Here is a 16870-nt window from a genome sequence, read left to right as displayed (position 1 = left end):
CCAGGCCCAGAGTTCAGGCCCCATGACTGGACCAAAAAAACAAAACAAAACCAAAAATATTGTTAATTGTTGCTGTCTTTATATTTTAGTTCCTCTTTATGAACCCATTTTAGGATACAAAGCTGACAAGATAGGATACCAAGCAGGTACCCTTAAATTAATTATACCACACCAATCAAGCTTTTGTCCATGAGTCCCTATTGCAGTGATAGCTTTTCAAACTTAATGGGTTCAAGGTAATCCCTGTTTGGGAGTCATTTCTATTTATCATACTGTTGCTGCAATTTGGCCAGTTTTATTGACAGATTCTCTCCTTCCTGGCCTGTTAGTATTCTGACTGAAATGTAGAATATTACATGAACTGAGATATCTCATCACAGCACTGAACAAAATCACTTTCTGGATACTTTCTCAGCAACAAGAAAGATCAAAGTTTATCATGGGACAAAGTTTATCAAGGGAACAAAGTTTATCAAAGGCCAGCACAGAGCCACTTGAAAGAAATAACTGCTCAGGTAAGAAGTGATACTCCAAGTGAAGTCACTTGTGCTTGTAATTTCAAAATTAACTAAAGGTCGAGAAAAATATTTATAAGCATAGTACCTGATGCTGATGCCTGTCTATGCCCCAACAAGATGGGAATTTGTACCCTTGCCTTTCTTTTTTTTTTTTTGTATGTAATATATTTTTATTGTGAAAACACTGTACAGAGGGGTTACAATTACATGGGCAAGATAATGAGTACATTTCTTATCAAGCATTATAGCCTCCTCCTTGGTTTCCCCTTCCTATTCCTTCCCATCCTCCCCCCCCACCCAATCCTCCCCACTCCCAGCCCTCTCACCAAAGTTGTAAAGCTTGTTTTCGACATAACGACTTGCAAATCTCCTTGTTGCAATGGGTCTACCTGTATCGCTATTTAAACAATTTGTTTTTCCCCTTCCCCTCCACAAATTATACCGACATCAAATACAGTAAAAGCAGGGGTTATACTCTGGGGGAGGGACATACAAAGCAACAAAGAAATAATCTTATAAATGCGTTAGAAACAATCGTATGAAAGAAAGAAAATTTGAATATATATCTTAGGGTTCATTTACCTAACATCACATTATCTAATCTTTTCTGCTTCACTCACACATATATTAAATATTGCAAATAAGGGAAACCATGGGACCTATGTTTCTTTGGGCCTGGCTTACTTCACTTAATATAATATTTTCCAAGCCTTTCCATTTCCTAACAAATGGGGCAATGCCATTCTTTCTGATGGAGGCATAGAATTCCTTGTCTTTCTGTCACCAGCTATTAATAAGGCTCCACAAAAAAAAAAAAAAAAACAAAAAAAAAACTGAGATATTCCTTTCCATATACGGTGCTAACAACTTGAAATACCATGAAGCCTAGATTAAGAAATAGAAGACATTTTTCATGTGATCTAGTCAACAATAATTTGTAGCTAATTACTTAGTCCAAATGTTTATAGATCTACAGTAACAAACTGACTTCCTAGCAGCTATGATTTCATTTTTAAAAATTCTCAAATACAGATATGTGGATACAGGCAAAGGGCATGTCAAAGGGATGTCAGAACAAATCTTGTTCAAACTAACATCTAGAATAATCCCCACAACACATATCAACTTAGACAGTAAGATCCTCAACATGGGTCTCAGGAAAGATACCTGGTTTGGGTTGCCTTGACTATTACCTTTCCTGAGACCTCTATCTAATACAATATTTCTGGTATTTGGTCCCTCTAGTTTCAACCTGATTATTAAGCTTGAGATTGGAGCCTATCAAGCTACAAATTGCCATTAAAAGAAACTTAATATAAATTGTCCTTTGCAGTTTTAATGTATTCCAAAAGGACAACACACAAACTATATGCTATCTGCCTAAAAGACCCTTTCTTCTAGGGGGATGACAAACAAACTTGCTGCACTCTCCTCTCAGAAAAAGTGGCCTGGAGAAATCATTGCCAAGAGAGGCAGCATTATAGGGCAGGTCTCTAACAACCTGAATCTAATGTTTAACAAAAATAACAGCTTCCAATATTTTTCCAAACTTCAGTTTACCTGCACAAAAATAACAGCTTTAAAATTTCCCAAACTTCATTTTTATCCTGTGGAACTTTATCCACATGAATATCTTAGCAATAGAACGTGGTTTCATAAGAGCCACGAAACTTCCTCTCCACCAGAGGAAATACACTCATCGAAGCCCAACTATAGAATGAATCCTGTCACTGAAGTACAGATTATATAAAACAAAGAATTTAGCCAACCTACAGAAGCCCGAAGAAGATAGAGCACACCAAAAGATAAGAAAAAGGCACATCTTGTTGAAAAGAGATTCACTATGTCACATATTATTTAACAAAGAAAAAAAGGTACAGTTGCAGATTGAGAAAACACTATCCAAGGTCTGCAGGCTTGGGAATACCTGCCTGAGAGGAAAGACCAGAGGACTGTGAATCTTTATCACTAGGGCGCTCTAGGAAATCTGTGTCTATGAGAAAAACAGCTCAAATAAATCAAAGAAATGGAATCATTTGAATGAGAATGAAGCTGGTTTCTGCCAAACAGGCTTGGAACTCCCTGCTGAATCAAAGAATAGACACATAGCACCAGCCAGCAGCAAAATCTCAGAGGTCCTTTCCTCCACCTAAAGTTTCAATTAAAGTTTATAATACACACAGAGGGCAATATTGCCAGAACCAATACATCAAAATTACTGTGTTTTATTTATTGACTCAATTGTTCAACTCTGGTTTTACCAAATTGTAATTTATAATAAGGCCGTTTAACTTCACCAATCATTTAATCCATTTAATATTTGATTTCTCTCTTCTTTAGTCTCTATTTTGTTTATTTTTAAAATGAAGCTATCACATCTGAATCACATCCTAACAATCCTTTCTTTGAAATATATTTCCATCCCTTCATTGCCACTTCTCCTCATCTATACTACCCATACCTCATCATCCAAGATATAAACAAATTCAGAGAGGATGGATGAAAAAAGACCTTACAAAAATACTCATCAGGAATTAAGGAGTAACTATACTTATAACGAAATCAATTGCAGGTCAAAATCAGTAAGAATAGACTAAAATGTTATCACCTCATATAAAAAATGGAATGAATGTTCCATGAAGAAGAAATTATGGAGGTCAACATGTATTCACTTAATAGAGGAATACCAATTCAACAAACAATCCTGGACTTACCAGTACTGACAAAATCCCAAATAAATAAAAAATAATAATAAAACCCATTTTGTTTTATTATTATTCACATCTAAGGTGAATCTCTTCTTTAGTTAACTGGTTTTTTGGTGAGAGTGAAATATGGATATGAATCTAAGTAACTTGACTGCCATCTTGGCATCTTGCTATTAATTATACATGGGGACTTTCCAAACTCTAGAGGTTATAGAGGACACTCTTTGGACTGTAATAATTGTCATGGGCTCCAGGAAACTACCACTTCATCTAGGTAATTGGGGTCCTGATTTTCCTTTATTTTCCCTATGAATCATCACTTTATTAAAATTAAGTATCCCCACCTAATCATTTAACCTATATATTATCACTTTGTTAGAGTTAACTATCCCCACCTATTTTGCCTATGTATAACCATTTTATTAAGAATAAGTATATTCACTTTGCCTTTGTATAACCACTATTATTAGGAATAATATCCTCATTTAGCTTGTTTTGTTTTATGAATGACACTTTTGTTAGATTGTTAAGATTTGGTCTTCACCTCAAGTACACGTCCTTGTCTTTAGAAACTATGTGCTAGCTCTGTTCTGGGCTTCTGGTCTTTCAGACAGGAGTCCACCATGCAGTCGCTGGCTTTTTAATAAATACTCCAAATTCGACCTTCTAAATTGTGGCATCTCTGAATCCCAATAATTGAGAATACCTTACAACAAGAGTACATAAAGTCTTCCATTAACAAACACATTTTACAAACATATATACATATAGATATACCTATATATCTATATGTATATATACTTATATATCTGAATGTATATATATATATATATTTCCTCTAATATCAGGAAAAAGACAGGATATTCATTTTCTCTACTAATTTCCAATAAAGTGCTGAAATTCCTAACCTCAGCAATAAAAGGAAATGATACAAAAGGAACCCAAAGAGGGAAAGAAGTAAGGAAATTATCCTCATAAACAGATAAAAACTTACTTCTGAAGTACCTAGATAAACACCTCATTCTCAGGTGCTGAAGCCAATGAATACTTACAACAAATGAGCAGGAAAAGAAAGGAAAAGTAAAGGAAGGAAAGAGAAAAAAATCCATTCTTTCCCATATATGAAAAAAAATGAAGTTGAGGATTAAATTGGGAAAGAAATGCTCTAATAGTCTGAAAAAAGTAAATTAAAATACCAAGTAATCAATATATATGTATATATATATTGATTACTTGGTATATATATATTATATATATAATATATTATATATAATATATATAATATATTATATATATATATATTAACAGTTGAAGGACCACTACAATAAAACTATAAAATATTGAAGAAATAAACTGAAGAAATGATTAAGAGTGAAAATACCTCCAAGTTCTCAGACTTGCAAAATTAGTATTGTGAAAATGGACATACTGCCAAAGGAAATCTACAAATTCAGTACAACATACATAAAATCCCAATATCATTGTTGACTGAGATAAAGACAATATAAAAATTCTAATGAAAGTTCTAGAACAACAGAAGGAATTTTGGGTAAATTAGCAATAATGAACGAAGGTATGACATTCCAAAACTTTAACTTTACAATGAGCTACAGTAGCAAGTAAGATTGGTACTGGCACAAAAATAGGTTTGAAGACCAGTAGTATAAACTAGAAGTCGCATTAATAAACCCATATACTTGCATGCATCTGAGATTTGATAAAGTAGTAAAAAGTACATGTTGGAAAAAATGGCAATCTTTAACCAATGGTGTTAGGAAAATTGGATATTTGAATATGGCTGGCACCTTATTGGTTACAAGGTTGGGTGGCAGGACCTAGCATCTTGTCTTCTTGCTGGGGGAAGGAAATGCCCCCACCCATCACCTACCTCCCAGGTGATGGGCATGCCTGGAACCATGGAGGCTGTAGCCAGCACTTGGCTGAGAGGTTAATGAATCTGTCAGTCCATTGCCTGGGACTGGGAATTTCCTGTGGCCCTGCCCTGGGCTTGGGCCCTATTTAGGCCCAGACCAGCCTAGCTGCCTCTACCATCATGTCTCCATGATCCTGTCCTCTGTCCTGTCTTCTGGCTTGTCTCTGGTCATCATAACATCCCAAATTTTGTTCTCCATCAGAGCTGAATTAGCTTGCTGGTATTGTTTTTGTTCTTTTCTTCCTCTTTCTCGTTTTTCATAATTCTGTTTTGTGTAGTTGAGTGCAGCAGGCCTTTGTAACCAAGGTCTGCCTGTAGCCTGCTAATTGTATAATAAAGACTCCAATATTTTATATTCGAAAATGTGGCTTCTGGGATGATTAACCTTATAACACATCCATATGTAAAAAAACCAAAGCTGGATCTCTTGAGTGTCACATTGTCTACTCAAAATGGAACAAACACTTCAATTTAAGACCTAAAATCTTGAAACAAATACAAGACTGGTTAGGAGGAACACTAAAACTACTGGCATATTAGGAAGGAACTTTCTGAATACAGACCAGGGGTTCAGCTTATTGATAATTGAGAAATCATTTTGTAACAAGGCAAAAAATGTCTGTACAGCAAAGTTTGTATTTAATCAAGAAAAAAAATCAATGTACTGATAGCCAAAGTACAGCCATTCTGGACTTTTGAAGGCCTTTACTGAAAGTATCCATTGTAAAGGCCTTTACTGAAAGTATCCAATGTGAGGACTTTTACTGAAAGTATGAACTCAGGTTCCTGGAAAAACTGCAAAATGTCCTAATAACATTCTGCCCTAGCTACAGCCTAGCAATAGCCATCAGTGGATGACAGGAAGGTACCTAAAGCTCCAGATGTTTCTTAAGATAACATAGTTAACATAGTTTGCTGCTTAAAAACTTAGCTCATGCACGCCAGCCAATAAGATTGTTACAAGATTCACTCACTAAATTTCAACCAATCATATAACCCTTAAGTTGGAAACCCCCTACCCTTGCTAAACTGGGAAGTCAGGGCTCTCAACTCTGACCTGCTCCACAGGTGCCCGTTGTGAGTCCAGGCTGGAGCTTGCAATAAATGACTCTCTTGTGCTTGCATCAGAATCAGTTCCTTGGTGGTCTTTGGGAATCCTTATCTGGGCATAAGATCTCAAAATGGAACATCTTTATCAGCTATACATCTGACAAGGGCATAATATCCACAATAGACAAGGCACTCCCAAACTAAGCTGTCCTAAATTCAGTAAACCAATGAGTGGACAAAGAAATCACAGAATTTCTCACAAAAAGAAGAAAGAATTACCAATAAAGACATGAGGAAATGCTCAAAATTCTCATTTTAATATGAATCAAAGTAATATTGCGATTTCATCTTACCCCTGTGAAAGCATCCTATATCAAGTATACAAAAAATAAATGCTGGTTGTGAGTTGAGGAAAAAGGAGCTTTATTATACTGTTAGTGGGAATGAATGTAGTGTAATATTCAGGAAGACAGATTAAATATTCCTAAAAACTCAACATAAAACTAGCTTCTGATCAAGCAATACCATTTTTGGTCATCTATCCTGAATATTACAAGTCAGTTTGCAGTAAAGACTCTTGAACATCTATGTTTCTTTTTTCACAGTTTTCTATAACCAAGGAAATCAAACCGCCCAATGCTTTCTGAACGGATAATGAAAATGTTGTGTGTATTATATATGTGTGTATATATATATATATATATATATATATATATATATATATATATATATATATATATATAAACACTTTTAAATCAAATGTATAGCATAAATTATTACTCCTTTTAAATTCTTTAATAACTGATTAATAAGAAAAGTCAAAGGAATAAAATTGTTCTCTTGCTTTCCCTTATCTAGTTTTCCTGAATCATGTCTCTCTACTTTGTGTGATCACCTCCAACCATAGGCTACAGAGAATTACTAAACCTGGAAACTTGCTACTCTCTTCTTGAAAGGTTCTTCAGTTGTTCCACTCAGTATGATTATATCATCTTCTGCCATCAAAATAAATATAACACAATGGCTACCACTCAGAGTGCTATTTATTCATTCATTAGTTAACAGATTTAGCTGAGAGTAAATCACTGGGTAACTGTATTCATACACACACCTGTTCTCCTATGTCAGTTGAGGCCTCATTATCAACCAAAATAAAACCTTAAGTTCTATGACAAACAGCTGCTTGTCTCAAAACATGGCAATTGGTTCTGAGAAAGCAAATATTTTTAAGCGGTCCACTTAAGAGGACTTCTTAGGGTAACAAAACTAAACATGTTGCAATGTACAGAGAAGACATTATAAAATCAACTAAGACTTCACAATTGCTGTATGAAAGACAATCAGTCATTGACACTTTATTGGTTCAAACGTATTGGGTGGTCTATTTGTTCGTTGCCAGACTTATCAATCACACCAATCAACCATCTATGTATTATTCTTGACTTCCATATTGCACCCTCCCTCTCTGTTTTCTTTCTCTTTTTCTTTTTAAAATGGAAACCATCACATCTGAACCATAGTTTCTACAAGTTAATCCTCTTTCAAATTGGGCTGTAGATCCCAACTGTGTAAAATGTTAAGGGATCCCAGAAACCTAAAGAGGAGAATGGGCAGCCATCTTACAACAGCCTGAAAAGACCACTGACAGCAACTACTATAGGAAAAGTATTTTGGAGAACGACAGTACACTATCTTCTAGAGTCTGGTTTAACAAGGAAAGCTACAGCTAAAGATTCTTAAAATTACTCTTTGTAAGCCTATTAGCTATTAATCTGTATAAGATTATCTCTGGTTTCTCCAAGTTGTAAATCAGAAGGAGGTGATTCACCTTTCAATCTTACCACACTTTTCCCCATTTTTTCTTCCTTGCTCTTCTTAAGGGAAATGATTGTATCTGAAATATAATAGCCACCAATTATTCCTTTCTTCCTTTCTTTTTCTTTCTTTCTTTTTTTTTTTTTGCAGTCACAGGTTTTAAACTCTGGGCTTCGGCACTGTCTCTGACCTCTTTTGTTCATGGATGATGCTCTACTACTTTGAGCCACAGCTCTACTTCTGGTTTTCTGGTGGTTTTAGAGATAAGAATCTTACCAATCAACCTTCTCCATTTAATCCTTGAGCTTCATATCACCAAACTTTTCCCCCTTTTTTTCTTTTTCACACTTCTTTAATGGAAATCATCTTATCAGAACCATATTTCCCAACAATTATTGCTATCATATCTGAGTTTCAATCCCTGTATACAGTAATATATATTACTCATGTATCTCCCACCTCCATTCCCTAATTTTTATCAATAACAAACCACCTCCTAATAATCTGCTCAAATAATGATCATTTGTTTTTCTGTTCTATTTCCTTTGCTGTGTTTTTTATTTCAGCCTTCTATTTCCTGTTTCTGAATGTCCTATTGGCTAATGTACTTCTTTCTCTTCTTCTATTATCCTTTCGCTTTTTTCCTTGTCATTCCTCAGACTCCTTATTACTGAAGTTTGCACCTAAACATCTGTGTATGCATTTATTCTTTTCTCCACAGTTTCACAATACGGGGTCAATACCACATTAGATACCTTTCCCCTCCCCTGAATAACTCATTTCATCTCCCCACTAACCTGTGCTGTAAATACCTACTCTCAATACTTCCCAACCAATATTGTAAAATACTTCCAATTATTCCAACAGAACTTCCCCTTCATCTCTGAACTACTCCTACTCTGTGAATTATAACCTTTAAGAACAGGAAGTCTCTCAGGAAAATTCATATATTTATAGTAATTACTTATTTTTTTTCAAAAGTCAAGGGTACAGGATAGATTCTATTAGTGTTACAGGGTACAGGAGAAATCATGAACAAATTTCATGTACTTGAGTTAAAGTAAATTGAATATTGAGTGATGTAATGACAATAAAAGTAAGAAGAGTTGTACATATATTTAAGAGATGATCCATGACACACACACACACATAAAATGAATTCAAACAACACTAAAGTTCTAAAAATGTCATATCCTGTATTTTAAAAAGTCCTTGATTCCAACACAATAGTATGATATGTACAAAAATTGGTAAATAAGTACACAACAAGCATGAAAATAAAAAATACAAATAAGAAACCACTATGCATGGTGACAAATGCTTCTTATTTTCAACATGCTTTGTGCTAAGGCAGAACAATTGAGTGTTTATGGACAGCCTGTGCTAAAATAATAAAATTCTGTGGGAAAACAAAACCAAACAAACATAAGAATAAAAAAGTTTGTATGTGATCAACTCAAAGAAAAAATAAAAGTAATAACTCAGGGACACATAACATAGCAACAGATTCTCAAGGGGAATAAGGGAAGATAAAATTTGGCATATAACCAAGAAACCACACAGAAGAAAGTCAAAGTAGAAAAGTACATAGAGGGGGAAGAATGCTAACAGTTCTCTGGACCAGGAGAGGGAATAAGAAGTCAGCAAGACTTTTGATTTTTATCAATTTTTATCAAGTTATCCAACCTAGGGATCCGTAAACTCAGTGGTAGGAAAAATAAACCAAAATAAAGAGAAAATAAGTGAAATGAGGCAAAGCCCTCAATCAATTTTCTTATTTTTTAAAATATGTGGTTTCAACTAGAGAGAAAATAATGCTAATAACAATACCTAACTGCTAGCCAGCTACTGGAGGTTCACACATGCAATCCTAATAACTCAGGAGACAGAGATATGAGGACTGCAGTTCAAAGACAGCCAGAAGGTCAATCAGACCTCTTACTCCAATTGCACAGCAAAAAACTGAAGTTGTGATGCAAGTGGTAGAACTCCAGATTTGAACAAAGAAGCTGAGGAAATGAGATCCTGCATTGAGCTCCAGTTCTAACATAAAGCACACCCCAACAAATAACTAGTATGTTGCTGGCAATAATAGGAAAGGTACTACATTTAAATCTGTATTTCATAGCTAAAATGTAAATAAATTCATATATAGTTTAAATGAAGTCATGAAAGCATTTGAAGAAAACAGACATCAAGTTTTCTAACTGTGGTGTCAGGGAAAAATCTAAAAGCAAAACACAAAAATTAAAAGTAAGAAAATACCAAAAAATATTTGAAAAAATCATTTTTATATGCATGATAGGGTGACCTCTACAGTGATTGGTTAGTTCCTTTTCCTCCCCTTTTATGCCATGCAGGTTTTTTTGCTTTAAAAATGTTTGTTGTGTGATAATAAATTCCTGCTTGACTTGACTCCCTGCTGCATCTGTCTGTCTCTGAGGCTAAGGGAGGCTGGGGAATGGGCAAGCGGCCCACTTACCTTTCCTCGGACCCTGTCCATCTTCCATGAGATGGACAAAAACCCAACAGATATGTTTATGGTTTATAAAAATTAATTTGCAATACATTTGATAGTTAATATCATAAACTTTTTAAAAGGTTTTAAAGCCTTTAGATACAAGTGTGCAGGCAGCAAAATGAATACTACAACTTTTTTTAGTTGTTTTTCAAAACTCGCTAAAATGAAATCTTTCTATTCTACAGTAGTGGCTCACACTTTTAATCATAGCATCTCAGAAGGCTGAGGGTCTTAGCTCAAAGACAGCCCAAGCCAGAATGTCCTTAAGACTCTCATTTCTAATTATAAACCAAAAAGCTACAAGTAGAGTTTATAGCTCAAGTTGTAGAGGACAATAAACTACAAAGCACCAGTAAGGCCCTGAGTTTCCTCCCCAGTACTGGCACAAAAGACAAAATAAAACATATTTGTAATCAAATGAAATAAATTCATGTATTACTGAGAGTAATATAAATTGTCATAAATTTTCTAGAAGGCCCATTGAAAATATGTATAAAAAGTACTAAATGCACAAATGTTCTTTAATCAGTTGGCCTTTTACTCAGTGTAGCATACATTAAAATTAAGGCAGCTTGGTAAGATAAAGTAATACTTATCTTAACTTAAAAGTACTATTCTAAGATATTAAAAGTTGCCGCCAGTATTTCTCATTCTCATTTCTTGCTTCCTCCCTCAACATATAAGATTAATAAACTAATATTATTAAATAACCAATATTATCTACTGGTTAGCAAGAACTTATCCAGCGACTGAAGGAAAATAAACTCCTCCAACAGCTCACTCAAAAAGTTCACTTCATCTTCTACCACAAAGTACATCTATTCACTTTCAATTCACCTATTGCCTTTATAAATATAATCCCTTTCCTGCTTCTAGTGACTAAAAATCCAAATGGTCATCTTCTTCATAAACAACCTCAGTAAAGATACAGCACAATTACATCCTTGGACTCACATGACTTAACCAAAAGAAAACTTCAATTAAAGAGGTAGCAAGGCATTTGTTAATGGAATATATAAATTAATCTATTCCATTACCATTTGCTCTATACCTGCTGCATGAAAGCAGGACATATTTTCTAGAGCTAGGATTAGAACTCAGAAATCAAGACTCAAATTCAAGAATAAATATAACAAGCACTTTGGAAAAACGAGGAATGGAAGGGTATCAATTCGTTATCATCACAGTGATTGAGAATTGTATCCTCCCTTCCCTCCCTGAGTCTCACTGAAGATTATGTGACAGGGAATTAGTTCTTTGCAAAGAGCACAGAGTTCATTTTTGAGATTCCAGCCAGCAACGTTTTCTGGATTATGAGGGAGATAAGTAGCTTAGGTGCTACCTATCATCTGTACCTAGATACTGAATCCCCTTACATAAAATCCTCTGTATTTCTTCAACATTTTCAATGGCATGCTAATTTCTTTTATTGTTTCTTTGTTCATTTTTTTGGTTTTTGATTGTAAAAATACTGAACAGAGGAGTTACAGTTACATGAAGATGGTAATGAATACATTTCATATCAAGCATTATTAGCTGCTATGTTTTTAATATCTTAAATTTCTTAATTATTTTATTCATGCCTTAAGAGGACTAGAATGGAAAAAATAACATTTTTCCACCATGAGCTCATATTTACTCTAAGATACCAAAATTGCTTATAATTGTATATATTTCTCCAAACTCATTTTTCTGCTATGGCTCCATGGATTGTATATCTTTATATGCCAATTAAATTTGGTATGCCACACATGCAATAACTGACCTAGGGTATGAGGTTGCCATGTTTCTATTTCTCACTGTATATGTATAAACATATGTATGTTTATACAGAAGCCAATTTCTTTTCATTCTAATTTATATGAATTGGACTTTTGTCCACTTTCGTCCAAGTTTTCTGGTGTCAAGTAATTTTTTCTACTTTGAACACAATGTGAATCACATGTCATACACTCAACTTTTATGGAGAAATTTTTGCCAACTGTGATGTGGTTTATCTACCAGATTCCATCCATGCGGGAACCATATGGCAAAGGTGCTTTCTATCTATGCTACATTTCATTTTGTTAGTCACTGAAGAGTTAGTGACTGCATTTTAGGTACAGGTTCAATAGTAACAGTGGGGCAATAAGATGCCTTAGAAAATAAGACTATTAACATGTGATAGTTATACTGGCATAAATTTGTGTGCATATGACATCACAAAGCTGATAGCTCATCACAATTTTATCACAGCTTAGTGTTCAGACAAACATGAATGCTAGAGTTGTACTAAAAACTGCAGATGCTAATCTTACTGAATTCTGTTCAGGATGTGACACTGCTGCTTGCTATTATAGCTACAGTAATCCAGAGGGCAGTGGATTTCAGTATGGCCAAAGATTACTTCATTTGTGAATCTAGTCATTTGGGTTGAAATCATTGACTATTTTTTGTTTCAATGCTCATTTCGATAATGCTGCTCCATAGCTATTTTCACCTCTTGGACCACCAAGACTTACTGAATTAATCTATTTTCATTGAGAAGCACCATATAAGGTACTGTATTATTTTGTTTCTGATTATTTCTATTTATTCATTTATTTAAAAAGCTTCCAGAAAGAAAGTTTCCACTAAAGGAAAAGGGTGAAGACATATTTTTATTTTTATTTTATTTTATTTGTGAACATACTGTACAGAGGGGTTACAATTACATGGGCAGGATAATGCATACATTTCTTAACAAGCATTGCAGCCTCCTCCTTTGTTTACCCTTCACTTCCTTTCCCAACCTCCCCACTCTCCCGCACCCAATCCTTCCCCCATTATCCCCCACCGACATTGTAAAGCTCGTTTTTGACATGAAAATTTGTACTTCTCATTGTTGCAACAGGTCCACCTGAATCCTTAAACGACTTGTTTGTCCCCATCTCCTCCACAAGTTATACTGACATCAAATATAATGAAAGCGGGGGTAATAATGTGGGGGAGGGACATACAAAGCAAAAAAGAAATAATCTTATAAATGCGTTAGAAACACATGCATGAAAGAAGAAAAAAACATTAAAATACATATCTAAGGGTTCATTTTCCTACCATCACATTATCTGACCTTTTTGGCTTGACTCATACATATACTAGATATTAAAAATAAGGAAAACCATGGGACCTGTGTTTCTTTTGGCCTGGCTTACTTCCCTTAATATAATTTTTTCCAAGTTTTTCCAATTCCTAACAAATGGGGCAATGCCATTCTTTCTGATGGAGGCATAGAATTCATTGTGTATATATACCACATTTTCTTGATCCATTCATCTACTGAAGGGCATCTGGGTTGGTTCCATATCTTAACTATGGTAAATAATGCTGCAATACACATAGTTGTGCTGGTAGCTTTAGTGTGGTCTTGTTTGTAAACATTTGGGTAAATGCCCAAAAGTGGGATTCCTTGGTCATAGGGGAGCTCTATGTGAAGTCTTTTGAAGAACCTCCATACTGCTTTCCAAAGTGGTTGAACAAGTTTACATTCCCACCAACAATGAAGTAAGGTTCCCTTCTGTCCACATCCCCTCCAGCATCTGTTGTTGTTAGAGTTCTTGATTTTTGCCATTCTAACTGGAGTGAGGTGGTATCTCAATGTTGTTTTGATTTGCATTTCTTTTATGGCTAGTGATGTTGAGCATTTCTTCATGTGTATATTGGCCATCCTTCTTTCTTGTTCAGAGAAGTTTCTCTTTATGTCTTTAGCCCACTTATTTATTGGGCAGTTGTTTATTTGAGAATTTGTTGTTTGGGGATTTAATTTTTTGAGTTCCAAGTATATTTTAGATATGAGACCCTTGTCGGTTGTATGGCTAGTAAAGATTGAAGACATATTTTTAAATTAAAAAATCCCATCAGAGCTCCTGAGTCTGTTTCCACCATCATCACTGCAAAATCAATGTTCTACAACGGAGTATATTACCAAAATGGTGATGATGTTTCTGTGATTGATAATCAACATGGAAAGCTCTACTATGCTCAGATCAGGGGTTTTATCTACGACCAGTATTGAGAGAAGAGCGCAGCACTGATGTAGCTCATTCCCACTCTCTCTAACCCCACAGATCAGTTTGATCCTTTGTCTCAAATCATATGGCCAGAGGAAGACCTTCCCAGGAAGATGGAATACTTGGAATTTGTTTGTCATGCACCGTCTGAGTATTTCAAGTCAAGGTCACCACTATTTCCCACTGTCTCCACCAGACCAGAAAAGGGCTATATATGGACTCATGTTGGACCTACTCCTGCAATAATGATTAGGAGACAGTTACCAAACACTTGTAGTTACAACTAAATCCGAGGCTGGGAAACTCAGTAATATATCCCTTACCCAGCATGCCTAAGACCCTGGGTTCAAAACAAACAAACCCAAAAGTGGATTTTTCATTTTCTTATATTTATACAACTCTGAAGAAGATAACTTCTTCCACGAATTGCTTTTTTTGGTCGGTCGTGGGGCTTGAACATGAGGCCTAGGTGCTGTCTCTGAGCTCTTTTTGCTCAAGGCTAGTACTCTACCACTTTGAGCCACAGCTCCACTTCCAGTTTTCTAGTGGTTAATTGGAGATAAGAATCTCATGGACTTTCTTCCCTGGCGTGGCTTTGAACCATGATCCTCCTTGCTAAGTAGCTAGGATTACAGGAGCCACCAGAGCTGAGCCCATAAAATTCTTATATGGGAAACTAAAAAGTGTGTTCCCAATGACCTAGTAATTGTTAACAAATTCTGCCAAGTCTAGCATGGGGCAGATTCAGCTCAACCAGTCATGATGGAGGTTCTTTGATCAGGCAGGACCCCATTTCCCTGTTTGGGGTGGATATGTTCTGCCCTCAGAACAATTTCCAACAAGTCTTTCTCCATCTTCTGTATCATCTCTATGAGGAGCCCTGGTTGTCCCTTTCAAGCTAGCATCCCATCTTTGTGTCTACTATTTCCACGCAGACATTTCTTTGTCAGTACATGGGCTTGAACCTCACACTTGGCATTGTACTGCTTGATTCATGCCTCAAAAAGTCATGACTTAGAGAAAACAAAATGTATTTGAAGGTGAATGTTAGCTTTCTGTTTGTGTATCTTCCCAGGCAAAGGATGCAATTTCTGAGAGACCATTAGGAGTAGGCACGATCTGTTTTTATTCATAATTTACTTCCAGAAACTCAAAAAATGGATTATATTTTTATATAACTACAAAATATTCAATTTTAAACTTCTCCTCAAAGGTTTAATCAAGTAAAATGTTGCCTTGATCAACAATAAAAAAAGTAGTGTGGGCTTCCTTTAATGATTATTTCTAATTCAGATTAAAATAGGCCTGAAGAAAGTTTATCTGTAAAGCTGGAAATTCTGATAATTACTCTAATTCTCTTATAAATAAAATATTAAAGCTTTCTATACATGTTCCTAATAATTAAATGTACCTGATTTGTATGTAAAGTTCTTCTTTTGAAATTTTATTCTATACAATGTTTTCTATATATGACATACATATTTTATATCTATTATACTATTTTATTATTGAATTAGATGTGTACACCTATTATGTTATGTTTTTTATGACTTTATTCTATTTAAATTTCAATTTTATCAGTAAGATTTTGACTTCCTCACATCCTTACTTCTGATCTTATGCCAGCTACTCTTCTTATTCTTACTGTCCTCCACAGGTGCTCATACGTACTATGTATAGTTGAAATCTCCTATGGTGTGATCTTACCTTATGGTCCTTATTCATTGTCCCTTTGCTTTCTTTCCTTTGTATTTTAATACTTGGCAGCTTAGGAATTTTACTTGTGCCATCTTACCCTTTTTGTGTGTTCTAGATGAAAGTGTATATCTGTGATTATTTGTGTCACTGTAGGTTTTAATATTTGGCTCTCTACCTTAATATTTTGTGTTAATATAACTAACTGGTTGCTGTAGTTATTTTCTGAATTATAAATTTGTTAGGCCAATTTGAATTTGATAATTATGCTACATATTGTGAGCTTCTTCTAATTCTAAATTCTTCTAACTCTAAAGATCTTTGCCACTGATTTCATAAACATTATGTGTCCATTTGTGTAATCACAAGGCTTCACCATCTGTGACAGCCTGTAAATACATACCGCCTGTTGCTCAATTACATACTGAGTGCAAGTACCACAGCAATGATTTCTGCATGTCATGCAGACAGTGAGGTGCCTTACTCCATGAGGCATGTGCCGTTCTGAGGTTTGGGGCATGCTGCTTTCCTTGGGCCATGGGGGCTAACCCATCTCAAACAGGGATTAGGGAGGTTATTTGACCAGGCAGGACCCCATTTCC

At 35.2% G+C, this 16870-nt stretch overlaps 1 pseudogene; it reads left to right on the top strand.

Moving 5' to 3' along the window:
• Positions 1-14860, top strand: part of LOC138805376 (GATA zinc finger domain-containing protein 1 pseudogene) — a 52906-nt pseudogene extending 38046 nt beyond the window's left edge.
• Positions 14861-16870: the final 2010 nt, after the last annotated feature.

This window comes from Dipodomys merriami, unplaced genomic scaffold (assembly GCF_024711535.1).
Source record: "Dipodomys merriami isolate MVZ:Mamm:240054 unplaced genomic scaffold, mDipMer1.0.p SCAF_390, whole genome shotgun sequence".
Classification (NCBI taxonomy): Eukaryota; Metazoa; Chordata; class Mammalia; order Rodentia; family Heteromyidae; genus Dipodomys; species Dipodomys merriami.
The sequence above is the reverse complement of the archived record's forward strand: the minus strand, read 5'-3'. Positions and strand labels throughout refer to the sequence as shown.